Source organism: Canis lupus, chromosome 5 (assembly GCF_003254725.2).
Source record: "Canis lupus dingo isolate Sandy chromosome 5, ASM325472v2, whole genome shotgun sequence".
NCBI classification, from domain to species: domain Eukaryota; kingdom Metazoa; phylum Chordata; class Mammalia; order Carnivora; family Canidae; genus Canis; species Canis lupus.
The window spans coordinates 22,552,958-22,580,925 of record NC_064247.1 but is presented as its reverse complement, the minus strand read 5'-3'; the positions used below and the strand labels follow the sequence as shown (position 1 = coordinate 22,580,925).

Below are 27,968 nucleotides of genomic sequence, written 5' to 3'. Positions count from 1 at the left end.
GGCGTCGCCGGGGGTCGCGGCGCGGGCTGGGGGCTCGCGAGGGCCGGCGGCGGCGCGGGAGCCCCGCGGGGAGCCCCTCCGGAGGGGCGCGGGCAGGCCGGGCAGCGGGGCGCCCCGCCCGGAGCTAGCTGTGCGCCCGTCGCCACCTCCCCCGCGCCCCCCGCCCCCCCCCGCCGCCAGTGGAAACTCGAAACTCCCGCCGGTGCCGGGGCCCTCGCCGAGCGCGTTTCCATCGCCGCCGAGCAGGGACTCCTCCGCCGGGACGCGCCGCCCGCCCGGGCGCTGCTCCTCGGCTGCTCAGCTGAAGACAAGATCCGCCGTAGACGCTTTTGTGTTGGCCACAGAGGACTTTTAATGATTGTAGCAGTTTATACCCAACTGGAAAAACTTGCTTTTTCGGATACTTCCACCAAAAACCTCGATCGTGCAAATCTGCGTCCTTTAGGCAAGCACATTTAATGATTTTTTGTTGTTGTGATGACCAGCTACTTTAAAAAAAAAAAAAAAAAAAAGGCAGTTGGAAGGAGTTGGTCAAGAAGAAAAAAGTTGGAAATAGGGCCCCCAGAGAGCAGCCGAACCTAAGTTATTGCAGAATTAGAGAAGGTTGGACAAACGGGTCCCCCCGGGGCTGGACCGGCTTCTTCCCGGTCCGTGTCGGCGCATCCACGCCTCGCTCCCATGCTCTCCCTCGTGCCTTCTGCTGGGATTCAAAGCAACACCTGCTTCATAACCACACCTGTAAGGACCGCGGGGCACTAAACCAGATCGGCCCAGCTGTCTTTATGCAGCTCGCCTTTTATGAACGAACTTTTAGATTCAAATAACAAAATCTCAAGAGTGTGCTTCACTCAGAACAAGTAATTCATATCCTTCCTGCCTCATTAGCACTTGCCTTCCTTGAGACAGTAGCTTTTCCAGGAACTCCCTCCCCAGATCACTTTCACTAAGCTCAGGCTTCGGTTCGCTAAGCTCCGAGCTTTAGTGAGTTTCCCTATTGCCCTCTGAGACCTCTCGGAACAATTAAAGGCCCCTAGAGCTAAAAGGTCTTAGGTTGCAGATTCCTCAAGGATGGGAACCAGGTGTGTGCTTTTTCTTAACTAAAAGATTACTCCCTGACTCTCCCCAGGGTGCAAGGATTAGCCAGGTAATTGTTCAGCCTTCCACCTCAAGTTGCACGCATAGAGATAGTCAAAGTATTAGGTGAATTCCTGGTAGTACGGTAGTCAAGCAAAAGTATGTATTTTGCATACTTTTGTAATGAGAAACAAAAGATTGGCCATTGTTTGTCATACGCTGGGCACTAGGGTAACAGGCTTTTACACGCACATCTCTTTTGATAATTAAGTGCAATAACCCTGTATTTGGGGTCAATATTAACATTGACTTTTTAAATCAGTGAATAGCCTCAAAGAAGTAATTTTTGTAACACAGCCAGGAAGTGGCAGAGCAATGACCAAGACCTAGCTGTCTGACTCCAAAGCCTTGATTTTATCCTCTACTCTGCAACAGCAAACAGACCAGAAAATGTAGCATTTCATTTGGCTATCATATGGGTAAATATTTAAGTAAAAGATAACATTCAAGGCTGGTGAGATAAAAAGGGTACTCTCAGACATGGTGAGTGGGGGTGTAGACTGAAACTACGTGTTTAGAAAGCAATTTGGCACCTGTGATTCAACCTATAAAAATGTTCATCCTCTTGTAAGCCCTAATCCCGTATCTGGGATTCTTTCTGAATGAAATCATCTGAAATAGAGCAAAAGCTTTATTCATAAACTCTAGATCACAATATTATTTATAGGATGCAAAAATTAAACATGGAAACTAAATAGCTTAAAAGTAGCTATAAATGTTCTGTAGCATTTTGGGTAACAACCTTAAATGCTTGTGTCATGTGTATAACATCATGGCATATTTTTTGTAGCATTAGAAGGAGGGAACCAGTTATGAAACCATCCATGCAGTATGATCACATGTATGTTTAAAAAACAACAACAAGGGGTCACTTGGGATGGCTCACTGAGTTGGGCGTCCAACTCTTGGTTTCTGCTCAGGTCACAATCTCCAGGTTGTTGGGCTCTAGGTTCAGCTCTGCGCACAGCATGGGAGTCGGTTTGAGATTGTGCCTCTCCCTCCATCCCTCACACCCGCCCCCACCCCTCCACCTCATGCCCACACTCTCCATCTCTCAAAAAAAAAAAAAAAAAAAAAAAAGCATGAGGTGTTAGAAGAATGAGTCAGATTGAAACCCAGTGTGTTAGCTGGGTGCTTTTCCATAGACACATTTTTTTTCCTTCATTCTATTCTTCAGTATTTTCTGTATTTACATGTGTAAAAAATATATTTTAGTTTTACTACAGTGTGTACCATCAGTGACAAGAAAGCAGCAAAATCACAGTTTCCTAAGTATGAGTCTATTCTGTGAAAAACTGATGAACTGAGCCAGCAGAACCTTATGGTTAGGGGTTAGGTAACTTCACTATAGATGTCATCTACACACACCATTGTTTTTGTTTTGTTCTTTATGTCTAAATATATGCATCTTTAATGAAATATAAACAATTCCACTGAAACTTTTCTTTCTCAGTTTTATTCCAACATTTCAGATTTCAAGGGGAAAAGTTCACACGTTTGCAGAAACTACATTTTTTCAGAAAAATAATCTGATGATATTATCAGTAGTTACAAAAATTTTATATAGCACCTACCTAATATGTGTAAAAAAGAAAGACCAGAGGCACCAGGGTGGTATAGTCAGTTAAGCAACTCTTGGTTTCAGCTCAGGTCACGATCTCAGGGCCATGAGAGCTTCTCTCTCTCTCTCTCTCAAATAAATAAATCTTAAAAAAAAAAAAAAAAAAAAAGAACGGAAGCTATCTATTACAATCTATTACTAACTCTTCTATGCTACAATCCTATTGCCCTCCACCATAACATATTGACTAATTCTGAATTCTGGAATTCCACTGATAGTTACAAAGCATTTGTCTCAATAGTGCACATAAATTTCCTTCTTGAAGAAACCACATTTTTACAAGTGTGGTTTGTCAATGGAAGGTTTTCCACCCAGAATAAACTTTGAGTTCCAGGCCCCTTGTTAGTTTGAGTAAGACTAGGCCCTCTGGATTCAGTAATGAGAATGGCAAACAAACATTTGTGCAATATGAGCTATAACAGAGACACATAGTATCAAGTGAAACAGAAAAGAAGTACAGTTAACTTTGCTAACCAGAGAGGTACGCTGAGATCTGTCTGGGAAGATCAGTTTGCCCTTCATCCTTAAGAAAGTAGAAATTCATACAAGGTAGGAAGAAGGGGAATAATGTGACCCTCTTTGTGTTAGTAAAGTAACTGGCAGCCATGTCTATTACTGGAAGAGTGGGTCCATGACACAGTATTCGGTTAAGATCACCGGGGTCACCGCAGACAGTTTTGCTGTAAAAGTCCAGGGAGGAGAGAATGAAGGACTGACCCTGGGAGGTTCTGAAGATGAAGAGGAAATCGAATCCTTTAAAAATTTTATAGATAGGCTTTGAGGAGTCAGAGTAAAGGAGATATGATTGTAGGCTCTTCAATGGGTCATTAACTAGGGAGTATAAAAGAAGGAGAGGTCAAGACAATTAGGCAAGTTACAGGGATGCTGATTTTAAGTGTCTATGGGTAATCTAGAAATAAATGTACATTTAGCAACTGGAAATAAGAACTATGGTGAATGAGACATCAATCAATTCTCATTAAATAAATGAACAGCAGTAACATACTTAAAACAGGCCTTTTATTTCCAACTGTGTCTTTGGAAAATTTTGTTCAACTCAAGGATTTGAATATTAAATATTAGATATTAAATTAATCCTTTAATCATTTACCTTTAGATTAATCATCATTAATCATTTAAAGAGTAAGCATCATTTACCATAAAAAAAGTATTCACCATTTTTTAAAAGCTATAAAGATGTAAAATCACAACTATATCAAAAACCTATAGAGAGGGCAGCCCGGGTGGCTCAGTGGTTTAGCGCCACCTTCAGCCCAGTGCCTGATCCTGAGGACCCGGGATCGAGTCTCAAGTCGGGCTCCCTGCATGGAGCCTGCTTCTCCCTCTGCCTGTGTCTCTGCCTCTGTGTGTGTGTGTGTGTGTGTGTGTGTGTGTGTGTGTGTGTATGTATGTGTCTCATGAATAAATAAATAAAATCTTAAAAAAAAAACAACCTATAGAGAGAAATGCAAAAGAGAATTTTCTATTATGACCTTGACATTTCATACTATTCCCACTATCCTGCATACTTAAATACATATTCACAGTGTGTTCACCAGTATAATGGCCCTCAGTAAAAACAGAGTAAATAAAACTACCTTATCATCTGCTTTGTATGCCTAGTAGGCCATACAAATTTAATTGCTGATATAAGCTATAAAATTTCAGTACAGTCAACAGAGGTTTGATGGGTAATGTACCTATAAGGAAGACTCAAGAAACCACAAGTCTGCTCCTACCTTTATTCTCTCCCTATCAAAGATTAAATTACATAAGTACATAATTCATAATGTATTCACAGATATGAGCATATTAATCTTCAACAGAGACAAAGTAAAAGTTATTACTTAATCCTCTCTGCTTATATGATTTTAAAAAGCCAGTTTAGCTTGTGATAAAAGGCAATAAAATTTCAGAGGTAAGCAATAGAGTGGAAAGAGTCTAAATGAAGGAACCCATAACTTTGGCTTTATTCCCAATTCCTATAAACAGGTTGCTAAGTGACCCTGGAAGATCCAATGAACTCTTCTGTAACTTACTTGCAAAGACTATGAAACAAAGGAGAATGTGACACCTGTTGTGCCTTTCCAACAGCTTGTCTGAAGAGGGCTGGGATTTTCAGGACTAGAAGAAGATCTCAAAGAGCAATGACTCCCCTCTCCAATAAGTAGTATTGTGAAATGGCCACCCCATCAAAAGTGGCTTCCTCCCACTGTGTGAGAGCTCCAGGAAAAAAAACAATTTAAAGAAAAAAATGTGTATCGACTCCCAGTTTTCTATTAAATAGGGAGCTAGATTAGACCAACCCTCCTGTACACTTTCTTCAAGCTCTAATATTCTTCAACTCTGACTCTGATTCACCCATAAAATATTTGATTCTCATATATAACATGTAATTTCCAGAATTTATCATGTATCTTAAGATCTAGGCAGAAAGTATTTATGTACAGAGAATCATTTCATAGTGTTTCATAATTTTTGACCCAAATATCTATTAGTTTATGACTCAATAAGCTTTGTGCATTATTAGACTGTCCTTGTCTCATTACAGAGATCTAAATGAATAGTCACCCTTAGAACTTTAGCACTGAGTGTTCCAGACAGCTGTTTTCTAGTTTTATAACACTTCAGTTTTATTTTAATTTAGTTGAATGTATACAACAGTTGTTATTTACTATTGAGGAAAGGTGCCTGGCAGTCTTTGAAGTGTCAAGTGTAAAAGACTTAAACTTTACTGTGGTGGTTCTAGGATGCATCTGCATATTATTTGATATGCCTCCTTTAAGAGGTAGGGTCTAATTCCCCTCCTCTGTGAGTGTGGACTGGACTTAGCGACTTGCTTCTAACATAGAAAAGTGGAATTGATGGTATATGACTTCTGAGACAAGATCATAAAAGGCGCTGCAGCTTCCTCTTCATTGACTCTCTCTGGGACCACTTGCCTTGGGGCAAGCCAGAAGCCATGTCACCAGGACACTCAGGAGTCTGTGGAGATGCCCATGGGGTAAGAACTGGAGGTCTCCTGCCAAGAGCTGTGAGGACCTGAGGCATTCCTCTAACAGCTGTGTGAGTAGGCCACTGTGGAGGCAGATGAAACTTCTAACCCAGGCAAGCTGTCAGGTGACTGCAGCCCCTGCCAAGAATCTGAATGCCACCACTTGAAAGACCCTACACCAAAACCACCCAGCTCAGCTCCTCCTGATTCCCTGACTCACAGGAACTATGAGATAGTAACTGTTCTCTTAAGTTACTAAGGTTTGGGTAATTTTCTATGTAAAAATAGATAACTAAAGCATTTACCTGTAAAGATTTTCACTCAAAAAAAAAAAAAAAAGATTTCCACTCGAGTTAGGGTACTCTATTTTCAAAAAATGATTGAATTCTATAATTCAATTATACAAATTTAAATCTGGACTGGACTTCAAAGAAAAGTCTGCCTCTTATTTTGCAGAAGAAGAAAATAGGACCTGTAGGTCTATTTGAAATCTGTATGCTTTCATTATTCCCTAACTCAACCGGAAATGTAAGAGCCCGCCGTAACACTGCCCTCTTCTTTACCTCCTTCACACCCAGCTTATTGCTTAATCCTATTGCTTTGACTCCTCTTGCCTCAGTCTAATTTTTCCTATCTCTACCATCCCAACTAGATCAGACGATGGTTATCTCTTCTGGACCAGCAATAGTAGCGTTGTAACTGTAATAGCGTTCTCATGTCAGCTTGTGTCCCCTATAATTATTTTTGAATATTGAATCCAGAATTAATTTGTTGAAATGTAATTATGATTATCTCACATCTCCTTCCCATCTCCTCCCCCCAGACCCATTTGTTGACCTCCTATTATTGCCCATTGGTTTGCACTCATCCTCCAAGCTCAAGCAATTCTGACTGTATAATTCCTACCTAGAATATGCCTGCTGTCCCATCCGGGCCACTAGGACTTTGCAAATATAATTCCCTCTGCCCCATTTATCTAGTCGACACCTGATTATCCTTCAGATCTCAATCACAATCAAGCCTGTACTAACCACCCTGCTACCCTGGTACAATCTCCCTGTGACTTTTCTTTGTAGTACTTCAAGGCAGTTGTATTGTTAATTCACAGATTTGTTTTTAATTGATGTCTGTCCTCTCTATTAGACAAGTCTGTAAATGTAGATACAATGTCAATTTCTTTTCACCTTTGTGCCCTAGCACTTACCACAAAGTCCAGAGCTTTATATGGTGTTCAATAAATATTTGTTGAATGAATGTAACTATGCAAGAAGTTAGTGTGAGACTAAAATCTAGGTTTTCTGACTCCAACTTTCACATTAATTACAATCTGCTGCTCTCAATTTGGTGTACTCAAGTCTGAGAACCAATGCAATGCATTTATTAAGTGCAAAGAAAATCACTGATATTTTTCAAATATTGTTTTTGGCAACACTAATGGTATATAATATCTAGGCATGATTACTGTATTAAAATGACAGAGTTCTTGTGCAGGCTTGATTACTTTGAGACCTTGCCACTTATTTCCTGAAATACATCTGTGATGGTTAATTTTATGTGTCAATTTGACTGGTTTAAGGGATACCCAAGTAATTGGTTAAAAAAATGTATTTTCAGGGGGTTATGCCTGTGAAGGTATTTCTGGCAGAGGTTTAACATTTCATTTAGTGTATTGAATGAGATCTGCCTTCACTAGTATGGGTGGGTATCAACCTACTGGGAGTCCAATTGGAACAAAAAGGTGAAGGTAGGGCTAATTCTCCTTCTTTTTGAGTTGGAATATCCATATTCAGGCTCCAGGACTTATGCCAGAGGCCCCATTGTTCAGGCCTCTGACCTTGGACTGGGAGTTATACCACTGGACTGTGAATCTCGGGCCTTCAACTCAGACTAAATTATACCGCTAGCTTTTCTGGTTCTCCAGCTGGCAGACAACAAACAGGTCATGGGACTTCCTGGCCTCCATAACCGCATAAGCCAATTCCTAGAATAAATCTTCTCATATATTTATCTATTGGTTCTGTTTTCTCTTCAGAGCCCTAACTGGGTACAATAGCCATTACTTGAAACAATTCAAAAGCAACTTTCACTATAAATTGCTTTTACACAATAGGAGGGTTAATAAATTAGGAACTATGGTCCATCCTAATCCCTGCCAGTCGGCCTGTGGCCTGCCAGGTTTCATTTGTGGCCCAGAATATTCTAGAAGCCTTACCTAGAGGAGTGAGCAAGGCTTCAGTGGGCTTGTACCAGAGGTGCTTCTAGACACTCTGGGAAAAGAAAAGAAAAAAATAAATAAAACTAAGTAACTGAATGTATGAATGCCTTTTTATTCAAGAAGAATATATATGTAATGATTACAGAAAAGATGGAGAGGCTGTCTGAATCAGAATTGGCTGTTTGGGGGAAATACCTAGCTATTCCTCGTAACTATGTGTGAAGAAAGGGGGCAAACTGTATAGGCCCTTTGTAAACTCACTGGGGTCCTTGATTTAATCCAGTTATGAATCTTGCAGTACTTTCAGATGGGGACTAATTTTCAGATCACCGTGCCTCTCTGTTCCCTTCCTCAAAACTCCTCTGGGCATTGCGATCTGATTTGAAAAGAGGGTAGCCAGGGTGGCCCTGAAGCATTGAGGTGGTGACTGGTGACTGTCCAATGCTCTGACCTACTCTCAGCTACATGTTAGACATGGTGGCTTCCAGGACACATTGCAGGATGTTATGGTAAGTTCCTCAGAGGAAAAATAAATAAAGAATGGCTTTCCCAACTACTGAAAGACCTTTGGTTGAAAGGTATGGTATAAAGTACTTCGGAATCTGAAAGGTTTTTCTTTTTCCGGTGGAAATGACTTTGAAGGATGGCTCAATGCTGAGGCTAACTTGTAGAAGCTTATTAAAACATATTTAACGGAGTGCTTGGGTGGCTCAGTCAGTTAAGGATCTGCTTTCAGCTCAGGTCGTGATCCAAGGGTTCTGGGATGGAGGCCCATGGGCTCCCCGCTCAGTGAGGAGTCTGCTTCTCCCTCTTCCTCTGCCCATCCCCCTTTGTTTGTTCTCTTTCTCTCTCAAATAAATAACTTAAAATCTTTAAAGTAAAAACCATAATGGTATGCTGCAACCAACTGAGGTGTATAATCATGTTTCCACTAGAATATATACAGGAGTTTTCAACTTGAGATGACAAATGCGTGTACCTTTTTTGACTGATTGAAATTCATCCATTCATTTATTTAACTGTCACTTAATCACTGACCCAACACTTATTGAGCATTGACTATGTATGTTGTAGTTTCTGTTCTAAGTTCTGGGAATACAAGATTAGCAAGACTATTTCTCCCCCAAGAAACTCAGGCCACTGGGAAGCACAACGTGACAAACAAAAAATTACAAATCACATGCTCTAACCAAGCCTTGTCCTCAGAGCTCCAGGCTCATCTATTCATTTCCTGCTTAGCTTCTCCACTTGGCACCCAGGGGCACCTCAAATCTAACCTTCCCAGGCTAAATGCATCATTTTTTCTACCTTCTCTATCAAACCTCCTCCTCCCCTCTTCCTTGTCCTCGTTTGTATGTGTTCCATCTCAATTTTTGAAGCCATTTCCTAGCCAGACCTCCATCCTAGAAACCTGAGAATAATTCTGAACCCATTCAGCTCTGGATTTCCATCAGTAATCAACTCCTGTGAATATTGTCTCTTATAGAGTTCTATAGCCCACCCACTCCTCCCTAACTCTGCTTCTGTTTTAATCTAAAATGCTGGTTAACTTCCCACCTGGAATCCCAGGCCAGTACTCTGACCCTCTCAAACACATCCTTCACAGAGTGTGATTCCCTGGGTTTTCTAATCGGACAGCTTAGCACAGAGCCTGACCCACGGTAAACATTACTGTAATTAACATCAAGTGTTAATGTAGATGAGAAGTACTGACAGTTCAGCTTTCTGAATGGAGAGTGTTTTGTTGTATGCTAGTCTGGAATGTCAGTATTCTGTTATCTCAAAGGCAACCAGGTCACTGGACATCTGGCTCACATACCCTAAATTTAGAAGAGATGATAAAATGTAATGGTGAAAACATTGACGTCTGGATCCAATGCTGCCATGTAATGCATCTAAAATAACACTGATGCTATTTTTTCTTCCTTTCATGTCATTCACACAGAATGCCAATTTTCTATTTGAACGGTTAGGATTAAGTTTAGCAGAAAGTGACAGAAAACCCCAAATAATAGTCTTTTAAAAGGACAGAAACTTTTCTTTCTCAAAATGATATCCAGATAGGCAGTCTAAAGCTGGTGTGGTGCCTGCCCATTCACCAGAGACCCCAGCTGCTCTTGTCTCTGTGCTCTGCCATCTTCAACACATGACTTCTACTTCATTGCAAAAAAGCTGCTCCAGCTCCTGCCATCACATTTGCATCAAAGCCAGGAAAGAGGAGTAGAGACAAGGAGAAGGCATGTCCATTCTTAGGTGCGCCTGGGTGGCTCAGTCAGTTAGGTGTCTGACTTTGACTCAGGTCATGATCTCAGGGTCCTGGGATCGAGTCCTGCATTGGGGTCCACGCTCAGTAGGGAATCTGCTATCCCTCTCCTTCTATCCCTCCTCACCCCCCCACCCTCTACTCATGCTCTCTCTCTCTCTCTCAAATAAATAAAATCTTTTTAAAAAGAAAAGAGAAAGGGAAAGAGGAAGAGAAGAGTATGTCTCTTCCTTTAAAGACCCTTCCCACAACAGGGAAGCCCCAGCAAAGGAGTCAGACGGTGAATGGCACAGTCATGAGGGGCGCCATCATCCTGTGGCACCTGCGTGAAGTCAGAGCACATGCAGAGCTGGTACTGCAGCAGCGGCTAGACCCAAAGAAAGGCCAAAGTCTGAGAAAGATAAGGCTTAAAGATCTCAAGTGTCACCTAAGGGATGTCTAATGCAGTAGACATCTAAGTAGACTTGTCTCCACCACATTACGTTAAATTTGGGTTTCCTGTCATCGACAAAGCCTGTGTGCCTGAGTACCCAATGCCCAATACCGAAATACTGGCACCACTGAGTTAGTAGCAACAAAAGCATTTAGCCACCACCTGCTCTAGGCCAGGTGATCTGCTAAGAGCTTTACAGGTGCTATGTCACTGAATCTTCCCAACTAATGTGGCCGGAAGGTAGTATTTCTTCTTTTTCTTTTTTTATTTTGTTTTTAATTTTATGTGTGTGGAAACAAATGGAAGTGTTAACATGACTGGTAATCAGTGAGGTCAGGATTTACACTCAGGAGATCACCCAGGGCTTAGAATGCTGCCCTGCTGCAAGGCATGAATAATGAGAAAGATGTAAAATCACTGTGGGATTTTTTTTAATATTTTATTTTTTATTTATTCATGAGAGACACAGAGAGAAAGAGAGAGGCAGAAACAGGCAGAGGGAGAAGCAGGCCCCATGCAGGGAGCCCGATGTGGGACTCGATCCCGGGTCTCCAGGATCACGCCCTGGGCTGCAGGCAGCGCTAAACCGCTGTGCCACCAGGGCTGCCTCCAGTGTGGGATTTTAAGAAGATACATTCGGGAAAGTAAACCTCATGATCTGAAACAACATGTTAGTGTCTGATGGAAAATTTAATGATTTTTTTCTTCTCCACTATAGAGTTCTACCCATCATTCCTACCCAGAAACTCAAAATGCCTTTGGTGGCCAGGTTCTCCTGCTAGTACAGATGCCCAGGGACATGTCTCCTCGCCTGGCTGGCTCTTTATTCATCCTCTCCTCCCAGAGAATCCAAGGGACACTAGCTTTCTCCTAGCATGGTCCCGCACTCCCTAGCTGAGCCTTCTTCCGTCTTTGGCCCTGAAAACGATATCTTCGTTTCTCCCTCTCTTCTTCCTCTCTATGCCAGAAATACTCTGAGTATTTCTGAGGAATTTCACAGCTTTCAAAAGAAGAAAAGCATATAAGGGGTTGAAATAACATCATTAAGAAATTTCAAACTTAGAAGCAGCCTTAAAAAGTTTTTTTTTTTATTTATTTATTTATTTATTTATTTATTTATTTATTTATTTATTTATAGAGACAGAGAGAGAGAGGCAGAGGCACAGGCAGAGGGAGAAGCAGACCATACAGAGAGCCTGACGTGGGACTCCATCCGGGGTCTCCAGGATCATGCCCTGGGCTGCAGGCGGCGCTAAACCGCTGCCCCACCGGGGCTGCCCAAAAAGTTTGATGGCTATGCCACTTACTCATTTTTCCTTGGAATACAAACATAACTAGATCAGACTGTCCAAGGTTCCTTCTTTCTCTGGCCCATCATTCTGGTAAAAACTGGATCCAGACAATCCAATTCCTTGATCCCTCATCTACTTGCAGGGCTGGAGCCCCTGGGATTGGCTTCCTCTGATGAGGAAGGCATCATCCTTCTTCCCACTCCACCCAGGCTCCTTGGTAAATCTGAAGGCCAAAAAGTATAGTTACTGACAAAGCAGGCTGACAAAGGCTCAAGGACGATTTATTTAAATTTCAAAGAAAACTCAGACTGCTCACCTTTACTGTCAATTCATTTTTCGTACTCAAAGTCATCTTGGACTATTCTGACAGTAACATCTCAGCCCAAGGAGTCTTTCCTTGATGGTAGTTTTACTCTCCCCATTTTCTTGACTCCAAGATAACAACCACCTCCTCATTCAGCATATTTTGGCTAAAAGCCTGCAGGGCCAGACACCATGAAAGGCAGGGGGTGTGAGGTACTTGCCTCGCATACTTTCAACACCACTTCTCATCATCTCAACATGTTTTCATACCATACTGCAACATCGAATGAATATGCACATTGTTTACCTTTAACTCGGAGTTTAGATCATGTCTTTGATAGGCTCCTGTGGACCTAATTCGAAGCATGTGCACTCACTCTTTGGTCCCAAATAGTACAACTTTTTGTCCGCTTCTTTACCATCTTTCTTTCCAAATATCCCACTAAAAGCTGATGTAACATAACCTATGGATGTTGGCCCTACCTGAATTATCTTGAGGGTCATGGGCCCTAATGCATCACAGACTGTCTGAGACTACACCATTCAGTGCTGCTAGACCAGCAGGGACACATCAATCATTTGGGTAAAGGTCAGAATCATCAAATAAACACCTAGAAGACTCAGCATTCTGTTAGAATTCACAAAAAATGAAAAGATCCCAGCACCTGACCTGTGTCTTAGCTTTGTCCCTGATATAACACAATTAAAAAACAGGGAATCTATTTTTTAGATTTATCTAAAAATCTATTTGTGACAGGGATCTAAACAGGCTATACATCCTAGAATGACTCTTTAGTTTTAACTATTCAGTCTATAAAATTATACTTGATATTTGTAGCTAAGTAATTGTCACTTCTTACCAGATGACAATTTCTACTGGAGACCTATAATTAAGTGAAAAAGAAAAAAGCCAAACACATTACATGAAAAAGAAATAAAATTCACCATTTCACTAACTGCCTTACAGGGCTACCTGGGTGGCTCAGTTGGTTGAGCCTCCGACTTTTGATTTCAGCTCAGGTCTTGTTCTCAGGGTCATGGAGTACCGGGCTCCATGCTGGGTGTGGAGCCTACTTTAAAAAAAAAAAATTTACAAAATTTCTATGTGTTCATGTATCAGAATCAGAGATTACTTATAGAAGGTAATCTGTATGTTAGCAAAAGAAATATTGTGAGATTGACAAGAATTGTAATGCAATGTTAATTAATTTTTTTTAATTTTATTTATTTGTTTATTCATGAGAGACATAGAAAGAGGCAGAGGGAGAAGCAGGCTCCCTGCAGGGAGCCTGCTGTGGGACTCGATCTCAGGACCCCAGGATCATGCCCTGAGCCAAAGGCAGATGCTCAACCACTGAGCCACCCAGGTGCCCCTGTTAATAAGTGTGAACAACACTACTTGTCTCATAAAAGTGATGCGTTGGTTTTCACTTTTTTGAAAAACTGACTTCTATCTTTTAAGAAGGATGTCATATCAAAATAATAATTTCCTTCAAGGAATTTCCTTATTCCCTTAACCGTGGGGAGAAAATTATGTTAAAATGTAAAACCTCTGTAAGTTCAATACTTTAGAGAATATAGTAAGATAAATGCTCTCACATAATTTTATGTATTTCCAATAGAGATGTAAGGTGGTACAATATTGCTGAAAAAGTTTGACACCATGTCAGGAGTCCTTAATATAGTCTTATTAGTCTTTGATCATTAATTCATTTCTAAGAGTTTATACTAAAAAAAATAAAGGTTTAACACACACACTTACAGAGATGTTTAATATATATTAGTGCAAATATATAGTGCACAGCATAATATAGATTAGTGCAAACAAGGACAACCTAAATGTCCCCAAACAAGGAAAGTTAAAGAAATTATGGCATATCCATTATAATGTAATGTTTATTACACATGAGAAAAATTGTATTTTTGACAATTACATGTAAAATATAATTACATGTAAAAATGCTTGTAAATGTAATACTACAATCAAGACACAAAACATGGCATGCACTATAATCCCAATTTTAAAAATTATGTTTATATATTCATGAAGAAGTCTGAAAAACAAAAATAGTAGCTGTTATTCCTAAGTGGTAGGATATATACTTAATATTTAAAAAATATTTTCCATATTTTCTGAAGTAACCTTTTTTTAAAAAGATTTTATTTATTTATTCATGAGAGACAGACAGAGAGAGAGAGGCAGAGACACAGGCAGAGAGAGAAGCAGGCTCCATGCAGGGAGCCCGACATGGGACTCGATCCCAGGTCTCCAGGATCAGGCCCTGGGCTGAAGGTGGCGCTAAACCGCTGAGCCAATCTGAGCTGCCCTCTGAAGTAACTTTTAATGATAAAATATTATTAAACCCCATTTTAACACCTTAAATATAATTTTAACTTAACAATATAATTATCGTTTAAATACTGTAAGCAAAAAATTTTGAAATACTGGGTGAAGCTATGCAACTTTGATTGCTAACATTACATAATTCATGAACAAATTGGGAGGAATAAAAAGAATAGTGTTTAACAAAGCATTTTTTTTGCTTTATTGAGCTATATTTTCCATATAATAAGTTGCATATATTTAAGGTATAAAATGTGATGAGTTTTAACATATTTATACTCTCATGAAACCATCACCATAGTGTGGATAAGGGATGTTAATACTGTTATCCCAAAATGTTTCCTGGTGACTTTTCATAATCTATTCCTCCCTTCCCCCCAACTGAGGAAGTTCTGCTTGACTTTATGTATGTGTACCTAATTTGCTTAAACAAATATCTTCATAAGGATGCCTGGATGGCTCAGTGGTTTGGCCACCTTCAGCCCAGGGCATGATCCTGGAGTCCCGGGATTGGGTCCCACATGGGGCTCCCTGCATGGAGCCCTCTGCCTGTGTCTCTTCCTCTCTGTCTCTCATTAATAAATAAAAATAAAATCTTAAAAAAAAAAAAAAGCTACCATGAACACTGTGTACAAAATCTCTGTGTAGAATCACTGTCATTTCTTTGAGTAACTGCCCAGGAGTGGAATGGTTGGGTCAAATTATAGATACAACTTATGAGGAAACCGTTTAAAGTTTTCACAGTGCTTGCACCCTTCACATTTCTACCGGAGAGAATTCACTTGCTTCCTAGTCTCACAAACACTTGATATTGTCAGTCTTTTTCACTGTTGCCACTCTAATGATTGTGTAGTCATAGCTCATTCAGATTTTAATTTGTAATTCATTAATAGCTCATGAGGACCTTTTAATTTGTTGTCATCCATATATCTTCTTTTGCTAAAGTGTCTGTTCAAATATGTTGCCCATTTCAAATAAAAGTTACTTTCTGATTGGTTTATAAGAGATATTTTTATATTCTAGATAAAGTACTTTGTACGTAAAGGTTTTGTGAAGATTTTTCTCACAGTTTGTGGCTTGCTGTTTCATTTTTATGGCAGTCTTTTAAAGAGCAAAAGGTTTTTATTCTGATGAAGTACAATTACTGAATTTTCTTCTTTTTCACTCTGTGCCTTTGGTGTCATTTTTTAAAAGATTTTATTTATTTATTCATGAGAGATACAGAGAGAGAGGCAGAGACACAGACAGAGGGAAAAGTAGGTTCCCTACAGGGAGCCTGATGCAGGACTCAATCCCAGGACCCCAGAATCATGACCCAAGCCAAAGATAGTCGTTCAACAATTGAGCCACCCAGGTGCCCCATTGTGTCATATTTAAGAGCTCTTCAACAAACCAAAAGTCATTAAGATTTTCTCCTGTATTTTCTTCTAGAACTATTATAATTTTAATTTTATACTTAGGTCTACAATACATTTCAAGTTAATTTTTGCATATGTTGTAAAGTATGTTTTGAGGTTCCTTTTTGAGGGGTATGGTTATCCAATTTTTCCAATACTATTTATTAAAAAGATTTTCCTTTCCTCATTGAATTACTCTTGTGGAAAATCAATTGAATCTGGACACTCTCTTCCTAAATGTCTATTTTATGCAGGCCAATTCCAAACAACTTTGATTACTGTAGATTCATGGTAATTTTGAAACCAAATGGTATATATCTATCAACTTCATTCCTTGTTTGGACCTATTCCAGGTACTTTGCATTTTCATATGAATTTTAGAATCAGTTTACTAATTACTACAGAAGAAAAGAATATTGATTTTGACTGGGATGTCAATTTCAGAAGAATGGACATTTTAACAATATTGATTCTTCTACTTTATGAAAACACTTCATGTCTTCATCAGTTTAAGTCTTCTCTAATTTCTCTTAGAAATGTTTTATAAGTTTTGATGTATAGGTCTTACCATGTTTGGTCAGATTTATCCCTAAATGTTTAATACTTTTTTTAAAAAAGATTTTATGTATTCATGAGAGACACAGAGAGAGAGAGAGAGGCAGAGACACAGGCAGAAGGAGAAGCAGGCTCCATGCAGAAGCCTGATGTGGGACTCGATCCTGGGACTCCAGGATCCTGGGTGGAAGGCAGGCGCTAAACTGCTGAGCCACAAAGATCCCCTAAATGTTTAATACTTTTGATGCTCTAAAAATGGCATTGATTTTTTTAAATTTCAAGTTGAGACTGTTCTTCACTAGTATATAGAAATATGCTTGGCTTTTATATATTAATCTTGTATCCTGTAACATTGCTACACTCAATTATTAATTTTAGCACCTTTTTTGTGATGCCATTGGATTTTCTATAGGTGATCATGCTTCCTCCAAATACAAATAGCTTTACTCCTTCCTTTCTTATCTGCATGCCTTTTACTTCTTTTTCCTGATTTATTGCACAGCCTAAGATCTCCAGTACCAACTTAAATAAGTCAGAATAGATATCCTTGCCTCCCTCATTCCCAATAGTAGGGAAAAAGTATTCAGTCTTTACCATTAAGTATGATGTTAGCTGAGGTTACCCTTTATGAGATTGAGAGGGTTCCTATTTGTATTTTGCTGAGAGTTTTGTTAGGGATGTTGGATTTTTAAACATTTTGAGCATTATTTAAGTTTGAGCAATTAATGGGGCATCTGGCTGGCTCAGTCAGTGGAGCATGTGACTCTTGATCTCAGGGTCCTGAGTTCAAGCCCTACAATGGGTGTGGAGCCTACATAAGTAAATAAATAAAAACAAAGAAAGAAAGTTTGAGCAATTACTTTATTTTTTTAAGGATTTTATTTATTTGAGAGAGAGAGAGGATGAGCAGGGAGGAGGGACAGAGGGAGAGGGAGAAGCAGATTCCCCGCTGAGCAGGGAGCCAGATGGGGAACTCAATCCCAGGACCCTGAGATCATGATGTGAGCCAAAGGCAGACACTTAACCGACTGAGCCACCCAGGCACTCCAAGCAATTACTTTAATATAACCTTAAATTTTGCACCAAATACATATAAGAGTAAGTCATGTTTTAATTTTTTTCGTAATTTTTTCAATGGATTTATAGTATGTCCAACTAATAAAAATGAGTTTTCTTACTAGTATTAAAAAACAAATTCTCAGCTTTATGACAGCTTCAATAATAAACAGAACCTTAAGTGATTTGAGGTTGAGGACTATTGTCTCTCACAACAAACAATTAAAATTTTAGTTTGGATATATTGTGACAATAAGAGAAGTTAATTAGGCAGCAATTACTGCAATGTGCTAATAAACACAGATATCTGGTTTCAAAGACATATGTGTGTGACAAGGACTCAAGTTATATACTGATGTGTGGGTAGCAGTGCTATCTCTGCTCTGTGCTAATTTTTGAGTGGAGGCCAACCTGCCATATAGGCTTCACAGTGTTCCTTATTTATTGTATCAGGGCATCACAAAACACATATTTTAAGGGACTTGAGCTAAGGTAAATTCAGCCTTGATGTAGACTAATGAAGTCAAAAGAACCATTGAGAATAAAATTCCCCAAACACCCAGAATCAAAAAGCTGATATGAAAGACCCATTGTTTCTTATCATAGGTGCATAATGTACCATTTTATGAAAATATACAAAGATAGTATCATAACTTCTAGGCAGATTGTCAGGAAATCCTACTTTAAAAAAAGAAAGCAAAGAGCCACACCTAATTTACTATTATTTGAAAAAAAATCCATTGGTCTGTGTGATAAACCCTAAAATAGACTGATTATATACCTGGCTAGTAGCCAAGCCATTCTTTTGTGAATTCTAAGATAGTGGACCTTCATTGTTCTGTTTGTTATCATTGCCAATTCCTATCAGACTGATCTTCAGTAGTTATGTGGGCTTCTGCCATTTATCAAGTCTTAGGATTAAAAGTCTCTACTTGTCCAAAACAACAATTCATTTGTTTAGTAAGCATACATTTGATAAAATTTGCAAGGTTCACCCATAATTGGTAAGCCTCCACTATTTCTAAGTGGAAGAAAATAGTAAAATCAGCTACATTTATTTGTAGTAGAGACATCTCCTCCCTTCTTTAATTTGGCAATGAATCATTTTAGATTTCACTAAAATACAAATTTTCTGTTATTTAAAGGAAGTCATATTTGGTAAGACGTATGATAACAAACTCTAGCACATAGAGTTGGTGACACTGTTACAAAATTACAGAACCTTTAATAAATTTATTTTTATTGGTGTTCAATTTGTCAACATACAGAATAACACCCAGTGCTCATCCCGTCAAGTGCCCACCTCAGTGCCCGCCACCCAGTCACCCCCACCCCTTGCCCACCTCCCCTTCCACCCCTAGTTCATTTCACAAAATTACAGAACCTTAAAGCAAAAAGGGACCTGATTTCATGTGGGAATAACTTCTTGCAGAATTCTTATGCCTGCTCTGGTCTTCTAGAGATGAAGATTTCATTGTGTCCTTTGGTCTTTGTATCATTTAACTTCTGTACTACCAGGCTCATGAAGTTCTTTTGCCAAAATTTCTTTCTCCATTTTAATCACAAAATCCTTCAGGTCTGCCCTTTATAGGAATAGGAACAATTTTCTCAGTGAGACTCTAACCCACTAAACTGCATCCCGACAATCTCTAAATGTGGTTTTTATAAAACAACGATAACATCAGCTCGGAGATTATCCCATATATACTTGTAAGTGTGTTTCCTTTTGATTTGGGTGCCTGAGTCTACATGACAAACTAGACTGCAAAGGAGAACAATGAAAATAGGAAGACAAAAAAAACTTACAATCAGTTCCGAAATGCACTCTGGAAAGTTATTCTGAAAAGTGAGCAAAGAAATAAAAAGTAACAAAGAGAAAGACAGGAAGGAGGAATGTAAATATTTACATATTAGTCATAGAAAATCATAATAAATTTTTGTTAATGCCATACTTTACTTGCTTAGATTCTGCAGAAGAGATGAAGGAAAGACAATATATAAAATCTTAATACGACGAAAGACAATACATCTTTTCTAAAGGTAGAAAAAGACTTCTAAAATGTCCCTTAAACTCTAGCAATTTGAGAGTTGTGTAAGTGGCCCTGTGTCCCCTTAGAGGAGCCAGGCACTCTCCGTCAGTGTGAACTTCCTCTGGCTTCCTCAAAGCTCTTAAACATCCCAGGAGTTCACAGCAATACTTGTCCGTGAGTTCCATGGCTCATCCCTGGACCTGAGTCCTGATGTCCTCCTCAGGGCTGTATTGTCCAAGACCTCGCTCCCTGGGAAGGAGAAGGAAAGGGCAGGGCAGGAACCAGAACAGGGATCAGAATGAGAGGGTTTGGTTACAGGGCCACGTTAATTGTGGGTGCTACCTTTGAACTCAGCCAATGCCCCCAGAATGGGTCCTTCCAGATTGCCTGTGGTTGAACCTTATTGTAGTGATCATTTCACAATATGTACATATATCAAATTATCGTGTTGTACATTTTAAACTCACACAAATGTTATACATCAGTCATATCTCAATAAAGCTGAAAGAAACTAAATAAAGGCACTGAGGACTATTTATTTCGGGGGCCATCCTGAGTTACAACGACAGGATTTCCTGTGAGAGAAGACAGATGCTTTTCTTTAGAATAATAAACATTCCACAATCCCATAGAGGCAATCTTTTGTTTGTTTCTTCAGCCTGGACAATGGGAAGTCAGAGGCCTCATGCTCAAGGTCACTGGGCAGGCACAAACTTCCAGAGCGCAAAGGAAAGGTAGAAATCCCTAGGAAGGAAGGTAGGAGTGTGCCCTGCTGCCCAGAAGGCCTCCCGGTCCCACTTCCTCTCTTTTCTCTCTGCCACCGGGTCCCTGGCTCTACTGCCACTGCCACCGCGTGGCCTCCAGAGCATTTCCACCATTTATTCTGATTTAGGTGTGGGAAATCAGTGTTCCTCTTGGCTCAGCTGGGACTTGGTTGGAACTAAAAATCAAAACAAAACAAAACGCTGAAGGAAAAGAAAGCAAATATAAGAGCAGAGAAATGGATAGGTTTACAGAGATGTTTTTTTATCCTAATCTCACCAAGGTCCAGGCTGGTTAGCTTGGCTCTGTTTGTGGAGTTTGCTGAGCTCCAGGGCTTTTTCCTGGCCTCCACACTGTCTGGCCAGATAGGGTAGAGGCTGGACTGAGCTCCTCAGATTTCTAGCTCAATGTTACTTTAGGTTTTTTAGTGGGTTTGTGTGTGTGTGTGTGTGTGTGTGTGTGTGTGTGTGTGTGTTTTGTTTTGGCCCAATGTTACTTTGGAAAAAATGATCTAGAGTGGAATCTCAGGAAGGATTTTTGGTTCCTTCTGGAACTTGCTTTTGTGTCTGTTGTCTGGGATCAGCCCTGGGATTGTCAGCTCCAGTGTGAGGCTCAACTGATCTTTCTTCACCCCACCCCACCCCACCCTCCCCTGAATTCTGTTGGCCCAGCTTTGCTTCTTTCTTTTTTTAAATTTTTAATTAATTAATTAATTAATTTTTTTGCTTCTCTTTCTACGCAGAGAAAGCATTTGCCTCCCTGACCTGCAAGGATCCTGCTCTTGATCATCAGGCATTTGTGTTCAGCACCATCCTCCAGTTAATCTTTATGACTCTGGCTCTTGGAGTCCTGCTTTGCTCTAATCCCTTTCTGCTTAGCTGGTTTGCCTCAAGTGGGTAGTTATGGCTGGGTTTATTCTTTGGGTGAAACACAGCACATTTCCTAATTTTACTCTAAGTCAACATCTGTAGAGTGGTCTTTACATATCAATGCGATTAAGTGGAGTGATTCTATCTACATCTTCTGTATCTTCACTAATTTTCTGTCAAGTTGTTCTATTAATTCTACGAGGGGAACACTGAAATCTCCAACTGCAACTGTTGAATAGTCTCTTTCAATTCTGTCAGTTTTTGCTTCATGTATTTGGGGGCTGTTTTTAGATATTATCCTTTTACAATTATTACATCATGATTGGCTTATCAACCCAAAATCATGAGAAACATTTTCCTGAAGACATATATTAACTGATCTATCCAGTCCAGCTACTATATAGTTTGTTTGCATTACGTATCTTTTCCCACCTTTTTGTTTTCAACCTACTTGAGTCTTCCAATCCAGTGTCACAAAGTTGTCCACACTGAGACAAAGACAAAGAGAAAAGCTTATATAATTTTTCTTCCTCAAAAGTTTCTCCTTGTCCAAATATAGACATCTTTCTGTTTATTCTACTTGGGATTATTTGAGCATCTCGAATCTGCAGATTGTTTTTGTTTTTTTTTTTCCCAAATTTGAACTTTTGGCCATTATTTCTTCAAATATGTTTTTCTTCACCACTCTGTCTCTCATCTCTTTATGGGATTCCTATTATATGTTTGATGTCGTCTCATAAGTCTTTGCGGCTCTCTTTACTTTCCTTCTATTGCTCTCTTTGGAGCTCACTTATACCTGCTTCTCGCATCTCCAAATCAGTGGTTGAATCACTGGGTTGAACCCAGCTAGTGAAAATTTTTGAAAATGTCAGTGTGGTTTTTTTTTCAACTCTAGAATGTGTGTGTGTGTATGTGTGTGTGGTTTCTATTTCTCTACTGATACCTTGAGTTGCTGAATTGTTGTCATAATATTTCCTTTAATTATTTGAATGTGTTCATTATAGTTGCTTTGAAATCTTTTCCTGATAAAGCCAACATCTGAGCTCACTAAAAGTCAGTTTCTATTAACTACTTTTCTAACTATGAGTCACTCTTTCCTGTTTCCTTGTACATCTCATAATTTTTTGTAGAAAACTGGACATTTTAGCTAATATGTTGTAGCAACTATGAATTTTGATTAATTTCTTTTTAGTACTACAGAATTTATCTTCCCTACAGTATGCAGCTGTTGACATGTTTGCTGAGATTTTAATTGTAATTTTTGTTTCTTTCAGCCTAATTTCCTAGGGTTTACTTTTAGGTCTGCATAGCTGAGTAGCCTGCCAGTGGTCTGGGCAGAGGTTGTCATCAAACAGCCAAAGGCTGTGAGGCATTCACACTCTGCTGACCCATCTGTGTGGTGGTCAGGAGGACGTTCAAAGCATGGCCATGTGTTCTAGGCCCCTTGTATTTCCTTTCTGCTGAGCTCTCTCAGGTCTTCTCTGTGCATTCATGTAGTCTCCCAGTCATTCAGGGAAGAGCTTACTTAGCATGTTAGAGATGAGTAATGCTTCAGTGTCACACTCAGATGCAAAAAGAAGTAAAAACCACAGAAGCATGAGACCCTGATAGAATCATAAAGAAGTGTCTTGGGTGAGTAAAAACTGTAGAAATTACTTATCAAATATAACTGGAAAGGAAACCATCACGAGGTCACTTACTCAGGTGCAACCAAGATGGTTCGATTGTATCTCTTAAAATACAAGGCTTACCTTACTGTATTGTGACCTGGTGGTCCTCTACACAAAGGAACTTTTCAAGATGGCATAAAATGCCCTTTAATATCTAGCACATCTTATCAGCCTTATTTTTCACTCTGTGTCCATTGTCACACTGCCATGTGGTCCAACACGTCAACTCCTGTGCTGCCATAACTCCCCTCCACATGTCCCTACTTGCCTGACCACTTTAAACACAGAGAAAATGATACACATTTTGTGATCCCATTTCTGATTTCTCAAGACAAAGTACACTCAACTTCCTTGTGTGCAATAAACGAGAAAGAAGGATGTTCAATGATACATCTTTGGCTGGCTGTGCTATGGACTGAGATTTAACTTATATCCTCATGTCCCTTCACACAACAAAATAAATAGTAGGCTAAAGATGAAATTTTAAAAAGGGAAGTATAGAAATAAAATAAGAGGGTTTTGGTTAAACATGATAGACTGAACAAAAGAATTATGTTTTTACTCCCGAAAACTCACTAAAATTATTTTAATGCCTATGGGGAGAAGGTAACAAGAAGTGAAATAGTTTCTGCCCTTGAGCTCCAGAAAGATTCAGGCATTTGAAGGCTGGGGTGTGGCACTGGGCTGAAAACAGGAGGGTTGGACGAAGGGAGTGGTTGGGATATTCACATCGCTTCCTCTACCCTAGGATTCCTTCCTCACCTCTGCAGAGGACTGGAGACCAATCCATTCCCTGGAGAAATTGAACCAGACAGGCCTTGAACTCTGGAGCATTAGCATAGCTTAAAGTAGGGGGTGAGCCACCACACACTGAAAAAGGTATGTTTGGGGGGTGTCAATTTAAAGTCTTAATAATAATTAATGGGATCTCCCAGAATTCTGAGAGGCAGCCTTATAATTTACCCTTTAGACCAGAGACTGGAGGACTTTTTTTTTTTAAGATTTTATTTATTTATTTGAGAAAGTGACAGAGCAAGCATGAACAAGGTGGGGGGAGATGGGCAGAGGGAGAGGGAGAAGCAGACTCCCCTCTGAGCAGGGAGCTGATGCGGGGCTTGATCCCAGGACCCTGGGATCATGACCTGAGCTGAAGGCAAATGCTTAACCACCTGAGCCACCCAGGTGCTCTGATTTTTTTTTTTTTTATATGTGAAACTGACAAGCTCTAAGCAAAGGACTTCTATATACTGATATACAGAGGAGGCTACCCACAGAAACAGCAGCACCCCTACTTATTCTGAAACCCATCCACTGACAGTCTTGCCTCTGCATGAAAGGCTTCCAATCAGCTTTTCTTGTTTCTGGTTTCTTTTCTTTCCTTTTTTCTCCCCAGCTGACCACTAGAAATTATTCTTTATTGTGTAAGCCTTTAAACTTTAAAGCAAAAAAAAAAAAAAAAGTTAATTTTAGTGTTGACCAAAGCCCGGGCCTTGGGGCATTACTCAGCCTCTCTCACCTGACGGGATTCAGTGAAGAAACATCACTTACCAACCACCAGCCCTAAAATCTTGTTAGCTGAAAAGAGCCAATGCTTTAGAAGAATCTAATAGATAATTTGCCTTTGCAGTATAGAGCATTCTCATCAAAATTATTATTCCAAGTTGCCTCATCTGTGATCTAAGAGTTACCAGTACCTACTTTACTTGTAATAAATAATCCAATCCTTATGCAGAAATATAATCAAACAGTGTAAGAAAAATCCTCAAACTTGAATGGCCTCAGGAAAAGGGACACAGAGGTCATTCTACTTTTCTATTATTCGGGGGTAAAAAACAAGCAACAGACAGCAAAGGCTGTAGGGATGACAGTGCAGTCTGATGACAGGCCCACCTATGGCAGGGGCAGTGGCTGCTGAGGAGATGGTGGCTGACATGATCACGATGGGACCGGTGGCAGCTTAGGTGACAGGGCATCTCCTCATGGTCAATCCAGGAGTGATAGCAGCTGAGGTGGCTGCAGCCCAAGGACCACAGACCTTACTGGTGAGGGATGCACAGTGGCTATTGGTAAGAGGCTATAACAAAGTTGCTGTGACTACAAGTTAGGAGACCCCTTCTCTTAATTCTCAAAGGGAACACCACTGTGGGTAGACAGAGGCCCCTGGCCAACTGCAGGTAGAACTGCTTCTTGTGGTTGGAGCTGTGGACTGAGCAAGCTCTTCACAAACGTCAAGGTAAACAGTCTGTTCAACTCTACTGTGTTTATAGGTAAGCAACCTCTTCTGTGGCCCAGGAAACTGGAAAATGAGGAGGGATGAGCAGCTGGTTGCTAAAGACAGGGACCTCGGGTCTGTGTGGCCTCAGGGTCAGTGTTCTGGGGTCCCTCCCATGGGTATTGTGGGGGACAGCTCCCCATTCCAAAGTCTTGTGGGAGGAACTGGCATCCCCGGCCACCCAGGCTGGGCACCGAGAGAGAACTGGAGGGACTGTTGGTGGGGCTGGAGGCTGTGTGCACAGGGGCTGCAGACTTGGCAGAGGCAGGCTTCTTCCACAGCCTCGAACATGGGAATACTCTTTCTGGGCCACCGACCCATTCCCCAGCGAATGGCACAAACTGGGGCTAGCCAGACACTTCCTTGTTTTTCAATTGCCCAATGCTCCAAATCCTCAGAGCTTACCCCCGTGTCTTCCTACGTACTGTGCCCATAGCTCACACACGTGTGTGCCGCCACATCTCTGGCTCCAGGAAAACTGCTTCACGCCAGTCCTCCTCCTCCTCCTCCCACCTACGGTTGGGCCAGCGTCCGCTGGGGCTTTCGGCACTGCTTACCCAGTCCTGCTCTTTTTTAAATATTTTATTTATTTATTCATAGACCCAGAGAGAGAGAGAGAGAGAGAGAGAGAGAGAGGCAGAGACACAGGCAGAGGGAGAAGCAGGCTCATACAGAGAGCCTGACGTGGAACCCGATCCAGGGTCTCCAGGATCACGCCCTGGGCTGCAGGCGGCGCTAAACCACTATGCCACTGGGGCTGCCCCCCAGTCCTGCTCTTGAAAATGAATTATTTTGAGTACTTTCAAGTTTGTACATTAAGAGGGTTTATATACACGTACTTATTGACAATGACCGTGGAGGCGGAAGATAGTGATGGTGACTTGCATCCAGGTAGCCGAGGGCCAGGAGGGTCTGTGCCATACATTTTTGGCCTAGGATCAAGTTAGGAGGGGAAGGGAAGCCTATCGGGAAATAGTGGAGCCACAGTGGGCCAGACTGGAGGGCCCAGAGCTGGTGATATTCAGGATCTTCAGAAAGGAAAAGAGCCAGTGTCCAGGCAGCTGATAACCCTGGGCCGTTAGTTCAGAGCCACCCCCCTCCAGACAGCCCTGCAGACAAACCCCGACCTCTTCTCTTTCAGGAACAGATATCACCTTCTTCTCCTCTTTCCTGTTCCCCGCCTACTACCTGTCAGCCAACAGCCCCAACAGCCGCAGCAGCCCCAGAGTGAACGCCCCCAGGACCTGAGGCTGCAACGAAGGATAAGCCTCCCTCTCTGCCATCTGCTCACTTGGTGAGGGGGAGGGAATAGAAAGAACTGAGCATTACTCACATCCTCATTGCCACAATCTTTAGCTTGTCCCACATTTGAGAGCAGTCCCCCATAGGAAATAAAAACTGATATGGAACAAACGTGTCTTCCCAATCACCACAAAGGCAGTCTGCCAAGGTGAATGTGATGCATGCCCCTCCCAAGGTGGGATGGAAAGAACCTCCTGAAGTTTCCCGACACACGGGACTAGGGTGGCTATGTCGCCCTCTTATTTGTGTAGGCTGTACCTGATTTTTGGACAGTGTTATGGTCCTGCTAATCTTTTACACAGAAACGAGTAACTGGTCTCCTGAGCTCTGACCTGTTAGGTTTCTGTCGCCCTCTGTTTTTGCCTTTGTCCTGCTCTAGTTCATATGTTGAAACCCTGCTTCGGAAGGTGAGGGTGTCGGGAGGTAGGGCCTTTTGGGGAGATGACTGGGATTAAGTGAGGTCCTGAGTGTGAAGCCCTTGTGAATAGGAACAGTGCCCTCATACAGCTCAGGAGAGAACTTGCTTCCTCTGCTGGCTCTGCCGTGGGAGGACACTGTGAGAAGGCAGCCATGGGCAACCAGAAAAGGACTCTCCAGAGCCACGCTGGCACCCTAATCTTACACTTCCAGTCTCTGGAACTGTGAGAAATAAATGTTTATTGTTTATGTGCCACCTAGTAGATGATATTCTGTGATAGCAGCCTGGACCAGACATTGTTAGACATGGTGATTGGATAAGACTGGAGACTGGGCTCAGGACTCTCGGTAGTACTGTGGCCTCATGACACAGATCTCCAAAAATGGAACAAAGAAATAAAAATTTAAATCTGGACAGCCTACAGGACCATTAATTCAGGACATGAGTATTTTAAAATACATATATACCTTTTCTGATATACATTATTACTTTTGAAGTAAGACTGATGATTATATGGAGACATACAAAAGCAACAGGAAAATAAGCAAAAAAACCCCAAATAAATGCCAAAGAATATCAATTATATATTTGCAAACATTGTACCATAACAAATAAGGACTGTAAAGAGCTATTTATTTTCTAGCTCAAATATATTCCAAAGAAGTGAGTCTGCCATCTGCCAGAGAATTGAGGAACATTGGAGGTTGATGACGATATACTTCTGGGTCTCCTTTAGAAACCCCACTGCATTTCCCTCATAATGTACTTTTTAGTGGCAGTTCAAAGAACAAGTTATGGGATCCCTGGATGGCTCGGCAGTTTAGTGCTGCCTTCAGCCCAGGGCGTGGTCCTGGAGTCCTGGAATCAAGTCCCACATCGGGCTCCCTGCATGGAGCCTGCTTCTCCCTCTGCCTGTGTCTCTGCCTCTCTCTCTCTCTCTCTCTCTCTCTGTCTCTCATGAATAAATAAACTCTTTTAAAAAAAGTGTTATAAATTTGGAAATAATGTTGAAATATCTCAGTCACTAAATGTCTAAA

The 27,968-nt window shown here is 40.9% G+C and overlaps 1 long non-coding RNA gene and 1 other non-coding gene across 2 annotated transcripts; both read left to right on the top strand.

Moving 5' to 3' along the window:
• Positions 1–175: 175 nt before the first annotated feature.
• Positions 176–27,850, top strand: LOC112671373 (uncharacterized). The gene is made up of 3 exons (XR_003143562.3): positions 176–5,759; positions 23,688–23,818; positions 26,353–27,850. It is a non-coding gene; the product is annotated as an uncharacterized LOC112671373 (long non-coding RNA).
• LOC112671583 (small nucleolar RNA SNORA52) lies at positions 7,884–8,018 on the top strand. The gene has a single exon (XR_003143710.1). It is a non-coding gene; the product is annotated as a small nucleolar RNA SNORA52 (small nucleolar RNA).
• Positions 27,851–27,968: the final 118 nt, after the last annotated feature.